Consider the following 12624-nt stretch of genomic DNA (forward strand, 5'->3'; position numbering starts at 1 on the left):
ACCAGAGATCAGAGAGTCTTACATGTATTAAGCACTTGAAAAATGTTGACGAAATCTGGTTGAATTGAATCAAACTTAAGTAATCTCAATATTTCCCTATCTCTACATATCCACATACAGAGCTTGAGTAAAACCTGCTTCTTGCCTAGTCAAAGGAAAAAACTTAAAAGTTTATTTTGTAATAAATGTGTTGCGTAACAGTACTCTGTATAATTAAATATAAGTCCAGCATTCTAAATAAATGTGTATATATACACATATACACACTCATATATATATGAATATAATGCATACATAAACAATGATAAATAAGTTTGCCAGTCATAAATTATTTTTAAGATGGACACTAAAATATTAGATGCTGAATGATAGCTGTTATCTCTAAGCTTTTAAATTAGCTACATAACACTTAACATGATAAAATCACAGTTATATTTGATAATTTATAAATCATTAACTAAGTAATTATACCTAACATGAAATACAGTGATAATATTGAAAAAGCTGTAATTTTATCTTCAGTATTAATGATAAAATTTGGGGGACAATACCTCAATTATATAAAAAAAAAGTAAATAGCTAAGTTGAGAGAATTGCAGTGGCAAAGTGGATAGACAATGAGCCTCAGAATCAGAAAGAGCTGGATTCAAAACCTGTCAGTCACATACTGACATGTGACTCTGCACAAGTCATTTAATCTTTAATGTTCCAGACCTAGACTTTGCAGAATTGGTGCAAATCCACAATGTTTCTCTATGGCAATAAAATCATAAGTCCTATAAAAAAATAAAAACAAAAAAAATTAATTTGAAGTTAACAAAAATAACTTATCTCTTAAACAAATATTTTTATTTCTCCTGAGTATATTTTTGTACCTTTCCTAGGTCCTAGAGACTTAAAAGTTTATTTCTTAAAAACCGGATCAAGAGTACTCATCCACTGTTATCATGATCAGATAAATTAAAGTGTTTCAAAATTCCTGGGTTTGCTTATACTTAATTACTCAATAGACACTAAAAAAAACCCCACAAAGGTAGAGTTCTCATATGTGCTATCTACAATTACTCTAGCCAATTCTAGACTATGGTGACATCAGTGAGAATTAAACATTTCTGATTTACTTACAGATGTATTCTAATGTTCCAAATGTTCAATAATGGGATTTGAAGTCACCAGAGTTTCTATGGAAACCTAGAATAATTTCATACTTCACTTTGCTTTTGAAGTTAAAATAATCTCTATACTTAACTCACTGGTTAAGTTTCTAATTTATACTCGAGAGCTTTCAATATTTTTCCTAACAGCTGGGAGTCTGGCATTTTACATGTAGTTATATTATAATGTGTATGTATATACATGTTATATAGATATAGATAAATATTACTATAAGCCATAAGGTGGCAAAGTGATTAGAATTCTTGGCCTGGAGTTAGGAAGACTTAAGTTCAAATCCAGCCTCAGAAATGTACTTGCTTTGTGATCCTGTGCAAACCATTTAACCCTGTTTGCCTCAGTTTCCTCACCTGTCAAATAAGCTAAAGAAGGAAAGGGGAAACCACTCCAGCATCTTTGCCAAGAGAACCCCAATGGAGTCACAAAGAGTCAGGTGAGACTGAAATGACTGAATAACAGCAACAACAATATATTATATAATATATGCTCCGTATATAATCAGACTACCACCATGATCTTTAATGAGCAAACTAATGAAAATGATTCCATGACACATTGAAATCAGTCTCAGTACTTTACAGTGAAGTAATGTCTTTATGTATGCGTATGTGTGTATATGTGTCTATATCACAATATCTAGGAAGCTAGGTGGCATTGTAGATAGGGGATTGGTAGTTCTGAGTTCAAATCCAGACTCAGACCCTTGCTAGTTATGTGACATTGAGCAAGTCACATGATCTCTGTCTGCCTCAGTTTCATTAACTATAAAATGTGTCTACCAATACCACCTGCTTTCCAGGGTTGGTACGAAGATAAAACGAGATAACATCTATAAAGCACTTTGCAAAGCTTTAAGTGATATATAAATTCAAGTTATTATTATTATTTTGAAAAAAAATATTCTTCCAAGATTAAAAATCAAAGGATCTTTTCCAGGCCAAAAAAAAAAATTTTCCAGTGAAAATGTTTGCTCTAGCAATTGTTCTGGCTGATTACTGGGCTTCTAAGCCTTCTTAGATGAACTTAGCGGGAAGTGATCTCTCAAGGTGTAGATGAGGATATACACAACCTTAGCCAACCTTAATTTGTGAACCCATTACAGTTCACATGCCTGTGGGGAAATGCAAGCCTGGATTTCAGATCCACCAGGGGAAGGCTCAGAGGACAAGGAAAACACACTATTCAGTCCCATAAACATTTATTAAGCACCTACTATGTGCCATCGCCTGTGCTGAGCTCTTGGGATACAAGTAAGAAAAAGAAAGCACCTACCCTTAGTAAGCTTACAATTGGGGCAGCTAGGTGGCCCAGTGGATAGAGCATCGGCCCTGAAGTCAGGAGGACCTGAGTTCAAATCCGGCCTCACACACCTAACATTCACTACCTGTGTGACCTTGGGCAAGTCACAACTCCAATTGCCTCACAAAAAAAATAAAATAGTAAACTTACAATCTAATGGGTAGGAGACAACACACAAAAGAAGGCTGGAAAACAGTTGGGGGCAGAAGAGACACTAAGGGGTATCTTGTTCCCTGCAGTGGAAACCAGTCAGAGCTGCAGATGCAAAGTGGAGTGAGTTAGCTCTCCAATGTCTGCCCTTTATAAAGAAAGACTTTGGTAGTAGTTGGCCACTTAACCCTGTAGCCCTCCAATAAGAGGGGAGAGGAGGCTGAGGAAGATGGTATTCAGGCTTAAATTAGCAGCATGGTGATGACATTAGGAGTGAGGATCTTATCCTGAGAGAGGCATCTCGTTCCATGGAGACAAAATCAGGCAAAGCTGCAGATACAAAGCCTTCTCTAGTAGGCAAAAGGCAAAGGCAGACATAGATACCTATCCCCCTATGACTCCACTGTAACAAATTCTATGTACAGTTAGCCATTCCACATGGCAACCTTTCCTATTGCGGTTTTGATACATTGTGGTTCTGCATAAGAAATTAAATGGGAATTTTGGGAGAGATTTGTGGAAGCCATAGACAACATGTGAAGGCCAGCAGACAACACAAATAAAGGGTAGAAACTCAGACATACATTAAAATGTGTATAATATTGACACATTTTATCTTTTAATACCATAATAAATCAGACTTCTCTGGTGTGAAGGGAGGGCCAATTTTTTTTTATAAGGATTTCTCAGATCATGGGGGTGCTGAACCTGTAACTCCTATATTGCGGAAGAGATAACTGTATCTTCTTTTCTTTATATCTATGCAATAAATAGCGATGCAAATAAAATTTTATGAGGTTTAACAAGCAGAAAAAGTAGAAACCCTACTTTTTCCTGCTTATGTGTTTTAGCAGATGGCAATTCCAGTGTGATAGATAGAGACCCATAAATACCCTGGACCTATTGGCCATAGATATTCTCATTCCTTTTCACCATTTTTAACCCTGCTGTGCTAAAAAGAATACTTGATCAATTCCTGATATAGAAATATCTTTAACAATACTCCAGTAACAGGTTGGATAAACAAGAATCAGAAACAATAAAACATAAAAATCTAGTATTCAGTATTACTGTAATTACTTGGGGAAAACTTTCTGTTTGGAAAGAACTACTGTGAGAACTAGAAATTGATTCAACAGAAATTAGGTTAACACCTACATCATACACCAGACACATACAAAAACCACTTGAAAATTCAGGCACAAAACAGACACATAATCTGAATGACATTCACTAAAATGTTGGAAGACAGAGAGTTCTGAGATCAGATAACTCTCATTAAACGTAAGGTGAAAAGGAAACTTTTTTAACTAAATGAGGTATTTTGGAAATCACAAAAGATAAAACAGATAGTTTTGATTTTGTTGTATTAAAAATCTTCAGCAGAAACACATTAAATGCATCCAGGATAGAATGAGAATGTGTCCAATTCTTTTGATGAGGTTTTGATATTGAAGACATAGGGGAAATAACATAAAATATATGACAAAGAGTAATTACTTAATGGATTTTATCAGTGGATAGCAACAAATAGCTTTCAAAAGAATTAAAAATACTAGCAATCATATGAAAGTTTGCTCCAAATCACTAATAATAAAATAAATGAAAATCAATACAATCCTGAGGTTTCAACTTCCAAAGAAAAAAATGACAAAGATGACTAAAGATGAGAAGGGTTATGACAAGCTAGTTACAGTAGTCTATTTTTGGTAGTTATAAAAAGTACAACTATTTTGAAAATCAACTTGGAATTATGCAAATAAGTTCACTAAAAGTCCCATAGCCTTTAATCAGAGATCTCAATGTCAGGCGCAGCCAAAAGAGATTAAAAAAAAAAAAAGACAAAACTCCCATATAAAGCAAAGTATTCATAGGTAAGAAAAAGTAGGGGGAGGGATGAAACATTGAAGTCTATCCATTGGGAAATGGCTAGAAACAAATTGTGACACATGAATGTAATGGAAAATTAATAGAAACATGGAAGTATATATATGAACTGATGTCTAATAGCATAGACATAACCAGGTAAATACATACAACTACAACAATTATAATGACAAATATAACTGACCACTATGATTATAATGTCCAAGTTTACTGCTAAAGAAGAGTTAAAAATGCAACTCCCTTCTTTTATTGCAGAAGTAAATGCCTTTGGGTATGAAATATTACATATGCTGATAGGCAATACATTTGTTTTTTTTCCTCTTTTTTCTTATTTTTTGCTGGTTGGGGGAGAAAAGAGGAGATATATTTGGTAGCAAATGTAATCCAAAGAATATGAATAGAAATAAACAAACAAAAAAAGATTCTGCAGTTTGAAAGTATGTTTAGAAGGGTTACTGTGGGGCTTAATTGTACATTCCAACTCCCACATTAGGAATAGACGTTCTTATACTTGTAGAGGGAATAACATTACCCCTCACAATCACTTCCCTTTTTTCTCTCTTAATCCCACTCAATGAACCCTAAATCACCCCCAATTATTTCACATTAGAATGCAGAGAAACATGTAAAGTATGAAAATAAAAGCCAAGTTTGGTCACTCATGTTCCAGACAGCAACATTTCAGATGGTGTAATGTGAGATGGAAAAGAGACAAAAAAAAAATCACAGTTACATCCATAAAAATATAATATGATATTTAATCCCATGATTATGTACAAATATGTTATGAGAAATAGAAAGTTTCAAAGATCACAATCAGGACAAATATTGTTTTCCCAACCTGGATAATCATATTATAAAGCTTAAATTCTAGATTCATTTAGTGTTATTTCCCCCACTTCTATCTAACATATTATTCATATCTAACATATTAACATATTATTCATTGATCCTCAGCAATGAAAGCCAAGTACTGAATGGATACTTAAATCAAAATAATCACTGAAATTCATTAAAGAGGAACTCAGCCTGCATTTTCAGTCACTATTTCTCATGTCACTCAGTTGTTCTACGTAGAGGGGTAAGTCTGGTCTTAAGCATTTGCTTCCGCTTGGCTAACTATTATCTGAGTAGCATGAAATGAAGAGATAATCCAGCCCAAAGATCCATCAACGTCTATGTCTACTAAGTATTGGAATTGTGTCACGGAAATATCAGATCCTGGACAGAGAACACTAACAAGCAACTGCAAATATACTGTATGATAGTGAGGCTAGGACAATGTTCTTTAGTAGTGGGTAGAGTTAGCAAAAATGTTTTTGTTGTTAAGTTATTCAGTTGTGTCTGACTCTTCGTGACCTGTGGACCATAGTACATCAGGCCCTTCTATCCTCCACTATCTCTCAAAGTGTGCCCAAAGTAAAAATGTGTAACTGTCCTATTTCCAAACCAGCTGCAACTTTTTAGCTTACCAACTTAAAATTATTCTCTTTCTAAAGCCTCTTTTTTGAAATATCATATAATAAGTAGACACTCATGTGCTGCCTGCAGTAGCTCAAAAGAAATGTGAGATATATAAATTTAGAGACATATTTACTCCAGATGTTCATATGGACTATTTGTGTCTGACCTATGGTAAAGTCTTCTGAATTTGTACAGGTTATTAGCCACAGTCAGACATACTTTACTTTGACCCCAATATAGTGATGTCATTTTGGTCCTCTTCAAGCAAGCAGTACAACAACCAACAAGTGTCCTACTGCTGAGATGATCAGTATAAGAAGCAATTTTAGAAGCATAAAGACCAAAAATGTGGTTTCTGTACCTATTATTGTTGATAATTCTCTTGATAAATGCCAAACTATGTTTCTTTGAGACCCACAATCGGTAATAATTTCTGTGAGAAATAATTAAGTAATTATTTGTGATTGAGCATTGTAAGCAAAAACAATGCCCAAAACAAATATAATGATAACTATAGGTCTATCATGGACAAATGCACAAAAATCTACAGTCTTTGCATAGAAGAAACAATCTGGAAGTGTTGTCAAATGGCATGAATTAGTTAAGTTTCCCAATTATAAACACATAGTTAATTTTATATAATAGCTTGTTCATTAAGGGATTGTGATATTGATTCAAAAAGTATTTAAAAAGCTCCATCATTTGGTATTTAAATGAATATTATTTAAATATTAATACATTCCTTCTGGCTATTAAATCATATGGAGATTTAAAAATATTCTTCCTAGTCATACACTTGGAATGTAGTCAAAAAAATAAAAAAGAAAAAAAATATATATATATATATATATCAGCAGTCCTTTGGCATTATATATTTATTTTTTTGAAATTTAAGAAATTTTCCTAACTTCAATCCTATTGATGCAGATTGATTCCTTTCTAGTCCCACTCCTCCTGTTGCCTCACATTCCACTTTATTTTTGAGAATTTCTCTTCTATTGTTCAAAAAATCATTTGTTCTTCATAAATCTCTTCCTCTCTTGGGCCTTCTAGAGTTCATAGAACCTTGGATTTCTTATGAAGCTAATTTGTGCTTTGTGAATCTTTTTAGGGGCAACTAGTTATTCCTTCTTGAATGCCTCATTCTTCACTCATGCTCATTTTTAATATATGCTTTTATACTCCTGAACATTCAATCCACTTATCTTCTTCATATTGCCAATCTTCAGCCCTATGTTCTCTACCACTATTTCTGAACTCTTGCAATCAGTAAGTTACTACTACTCTATAATCTTTTAAGAAATCATGAAAACTAGTTGAAAATAAATTCATGTTTTCTAAGCTCAAGTGAGCCCTTGCTCCTGTAAGTCAATACAATAATCCTAATATATTCCCCATCGGAGTAACTTTAAACCATCTCCTTTCTGTTCATGTTTCTGACTCCACCTTCTACCCATGCTATCACTACATGACTTTGTCTTCTACTATACTGTGAAAATGGAGGTTATCCATCATTAGCTTCTTCATCTCATCTACTCAATATCTGAAAACTGCTCTACCTCTACATCCATTTTCTCCCATTTTTCCAAGTCCAGTGGATTAAGAATTCTCCTTTTTGCCAACACTAATCCCTGTAGTTTTTCCATGGATTTCCATCTCACCCAGTTTTCTCTGGAAGCTTCCCTCATTTCTATAGCTGCAGTATGAACTTTTCTTTTTCTACAGGCTTTTGATTTTCAGGCTAGAAACTTGCTTCATCCCTAAAAACTCTCACTTAACCCTGTCATTTCATCAAGCTATCATTGTATTACTTTGTCCCCCTGAAACTTCTCCTTCTAGAATTACCAAAGATGTTAAGTGTTAAGTTTGATATCCTTTTCTAATCTTTATATATGTGTGTGTGCGCAGCTTTTAACAAGTGTTCCCATATCTTACTCAGCAATATTGTATCTTCCTTTTCCAGCTTTGCTTTTCTTAGTTCTTTTACTACCTGTCTGGCCATTGATTCTTACTTTCCTTTGCCGAATCATCCTTCATTTCCCAATCTCTAATTCTCAGCATCCCCCAAATCCGTCCAAGGAATTCTATTTTCTTTCTATACTTTCTTTGTAGGTGATTTCATTATCTTCTATAGATTTAGTCATCACTTTTATGCTGATAGCTCCTAAATTTACAGTCCTATATCTACAGCTGCCTACTGAACCTCTCTACCTGGAAGCATCTCAAAATCAACATGGTTGAAATTGAATTCATCGTCTTGCCTCCTAAAGCATCTTTTATTCCAAACTTTCCTATTTTTATGTAGGGAACCATTGTCTCTTAGTAGCTTAGATTAAATTCATTAGTGTGTGTGTGTGTGTGTGTGTGTGTGTGTGTGTGTGTGTGTGTGTGTATCTTTCTTTTCCCCAAGGCTCATATACAATCAGTGGCCAAGCACTAGAGTCAGACATGCCATCATCATGACAACTCTCACTCTTTCTTCTCCTCACCACTTTTATGCCTACCACCCTATTTCAAGTCCTCTTCTACTCTAATTTAGAAATGTACAACCTCCCCAGCAATCTTTCTACTTCCCTTTTCCCCTTTCTTCTGTCATCTTTATAAATAACTACTAAAAGATTATGCTTATATCATAGCTATCATTCTATCACTTTCTAGTTCAGAAATCTTCCCCCAAAATTCTCTAGGATGAAACTCAAATTATTTAGAATGAGTATTGGTTAGAAAACTCTACAATCTGCTCTCAACTTATTTTTATAGGCTTATTTCACACTACTTTACTGTTACTCTCTAGGTTCTAGTTAAACTGAATTAACTGATGTTTTCTGGTCTCACCTTCATGTATTCACTCTATGCCTGGAATATGGACAATCCTCATCATCACCTTTAAGAACCTTTATTTTCCTTGCAGGCTTAATTCAATGGCCTTGTTACCTTTTTTGTACATCTTTCTCTGATCAACTCAGCTGAATGTGTTCTTATATTCTGCAAACATCCCTATTACATTTTTACCTGGCTCTTTCCTTTCCTCATCATTGCATACTACGTGCACATATTTCACGTATAATCTCCAACAAAGATATATACTTATTGAAGGCAGGAACTGTAAGTAACAAACTTAACAGAATATTTAAGTAAAATGAAATAATCAGTTATAAGTCTTAATCTTATGGATCAAATAATTCTTCTTCAGAATCCTTGTGGTTAATAACTAAAAACGCTATCTAAACTAACTTAATTAAATTGTATATCATATATAACGTAGAAGGTAGAGAGGAGGATTTTCAGGAAAAAATGTCTGGATTGAAGTCAGGCCTATGACATCAAATGATTATTTGACACTAGGCAAGTCCTCCCAAGCCACTCTCTAGGACTAAATCACAGAGCTCTTTCTGATGTACTTTACCAGTGGGCACTTCCTCATGGGATATCCCCTGTTCCAGGTTGGGGAACCTGTGGCTTCAAGACCACATGTGACCCTCCAGATCTTCAAGTGCCACCTTTGAGCAAATCCAAACTTAAGAAAACTAAAAATTGTTCCCTGAAGCTTGGATTCATTCTGTGAAGTTTGGATTCTGTCAAAGGGTAACACTTGAAGACCTAGAGGGTCACATGTGTGCTGCAGCCACAAGTTCCTGACCCCTGCACCTACACTAATTAAATTTCAGATCATGCTAGACACTGGGAACGCAAACTCTAAAAACCAGAGTCTCTTTGCTTCAGAAGTTTACAATTCAGATATGGGAAAGGCATGTACACAAAGTACTATCATACAAATTAGAATGACAAAAAAAAGTCATAGGTGAATGAAAGGTGTTTAAGACTGTAGAGGAAGTGATCTAATACATGTTTTTTTATCTGCCACCCAAAATCCCAAAATGGTGTTTTGTAAGCACCATTAAAATCTGATATGTACAAAACAGTACAGACCATTATGCACCACAATAATAAATCTATCATATGTCAGAAAGGATTCTGGAGTACAGAGAAAATAAAAGCTGCATATTTGCAGCATAGCAACTGCAGTATATTTTCTCAAACAATGCAAGGTGACCAATCATAAATCAATTCATCATGAGTTTTATACTTTAATAGAATATTATATTCTAATGCAATTCAAGCAAGATTTACACATATAAATGCATACATGCACATGTAAGTGTGTGTATGTACACACATGTATTTATGTACAGATACAAGTATATGCATATATACATATGTAGTAGCCTACGGAAGTCATTTATTCAGGAATAAAACCCATCAAAATCATTTTGCAAAAAAAGATACAATATATGCTCCCTGCTGATTCAGCAATAAGTGAAAGCACTATTAGGGGTGGAAAAGAAGGTACAGCAAATAGAATAACATAAGAAAGTTATGATAGGACAAAAGTAGCATGAAACAGATCAGCTATTAAAATTAAATGGGTGTTATCGATTTTTTTTCTTCACAGGGGTACATTTAAAATAATATAGTTGATACAATTTATGTATTGCCAGCTCTTACACTTGGTAACCAAACCCCAAATGATTGAAATGTAAATATATATATGTATATGTATATATATATATATATATATATATATATATATATATATATATATGTAGTCAAATAAGGAGAATTACATTTAAACTTACTATTTTCCTGACTTAGAACATTTAATAGGCATCACACATAGTCATAGTAATATGCCTATTCTAATTCTAGATTACACTAAAAGGACATAATTTGCACAGGAAAAAATTTCAACATTTACCATCTATTGATCTTCTCATTTTATTTCCTATTTCCAATGCACCTAAGCAACAAATCACTCTATTCTGTAACTATTTTAGTTTGTAATTGGTATGTATTATATTGCATTGTAGTTAGCACTGCAGTTTGCAAACTAAAGTGAGTATTCAGCTTAGCATAGAAATGATCAGTATTTTGAGAGAGGATTATTTTCTGCCATTATGTTGTAAGGTAATATTTATGTTCTTATATAGTAATAAACTATGCATGATAGTTAGTGGCTGTAAACTCAAATAAACATCACAGTACTATTTGTGTGGGGGGGGTTAGGAAGCTGGGAATTAGAAAAGGGGCAAGAGTCAGTCAGATACCTAAGGACCTAGGAAATAAGTGAACATGGGTTGAAATACTTGAAAAAAAATTTCCTAAAGGCAATAGACATTTATAGCTGCTAACTGTTGCTAATATCCCGGTAGGTTAGTACATTATTTCCCTTGTGGAGAAATAGAATCAAGCTATTATGTAATACAAATTACACATAGAAACATTACACAAGTCACATATCTTCAGAGTGCAATAATTTGTATGTGTATCACTTACTCACATATAGGTGTATAAGAAGAAATAACACTCATGCCAAATCCAAAACAATTTACATATTCTGATGTAGAAATTTGAAAATACAGATAAGAAGCATAGCTTTTCAAGGTGATCAATGTGATTCTGAATGGTGCGATGGACTTAGGAATTTACCCACTATAAAGTCCCAATCCTGCCAATAACATGTTGTATTAGCTTGGGCAATTCTCTTTAGCCTCTCATCCTTTGTTTTCTTAACTATAATATGAAAGGATGGAAGATAACTTCTAAAATCCTTTCTAAATTTGAGCATCTTTGGATATATAATCACATTACAGAATTTAACACATGACAGTAAAGGAAATCCTATCCAGGCTAACATACTAGAAGAGATAAACATGAGGCATGGAACTGAAATCAAACTATTTGTAGAATTGACCTAGGGGACATTCACAAATAAATTCATCAAGAGGATGCAATCTTCTTTAGTTTATTTTACCTTGAAAACATTATTCCAAGGTCTTGACTTGAAAAGGAGGATGAAAATGGATGGCAAATTCCTTGCGCATTTGCTTTTTCAGTGGATGATTTTGTTCTGTCTGCAAGTGATGCTCCACAGTCCCAAGAAAAGCTACCATGATTACAGAAGCTATCTATCCCAATTTACTTAAAAACAAAATGTGAACTGAAAAAAATGGGGAATGTGAAATAAACAGTGACCCAAAACATAGTGTACATAGATAGCTTTGTTATCAATGAGATAATTAGCAGTTTATCTTGGTGGTTGTTGCTGCTGTTTGTCTTTCATTCTTAAAGAGCTACTAACTTTGGCATGATAACATCAATTTTATGCCAATGGGGCTCCTGAGGAACTAAAAGGATTAGCCATGGGAAGGTATCTGAGAACTCAACAACAGCAGGTTGAATGAAACCCTTCTCCTTTTCTAACCCAATCCCCCCTTGCCCAGTTTGCACCAGCTGCTGGACTAACCTGTATGCTAACTAGATATTAACATCTTCAATTCTACTTAAGAAGTAGCTCAAAGTCTAATTCCATTACTAATCTCAATGCTACTACTCACTTCCTACAAGACATTGTTCAGATAATATCTGCCATGTCATTACTCCCCAAAGTCCAATGCTCCTTATCATTTACCCTGCTGGTTTGCTCTCAGATCTACTGACCTTTCCATCTGCCTTAAACACCTCTGTGTGTACTGTCACTTTTAATTACAATATGAGCTTGAGTCCAGCACTATCTTTATTTTTTTAATAATCATATCCCCCAGATTTAACCTTGTTTTTGGCAAATAGTATGCATGTCTTAAGGCATCTAAT

The sequence above is a fragment of the Phascolarctos cinereus genome, unplaced genomic scaffold (assembly GCF_003287225.1).
Source record: "Phascolarctos cinereus isolate Bilbo 61053 unplaced genomic scaffold, phaCin_HiC Scaffold_726;HRSCAF=1367, whole genome shotgun sequence".
Lineage (NCBI taxonomy): Eukaryota > Metazoa > Chordata > Mammalia > Diprotodontia > Phascolarctidae > Phascolarctos > Phascolarctos cinereus.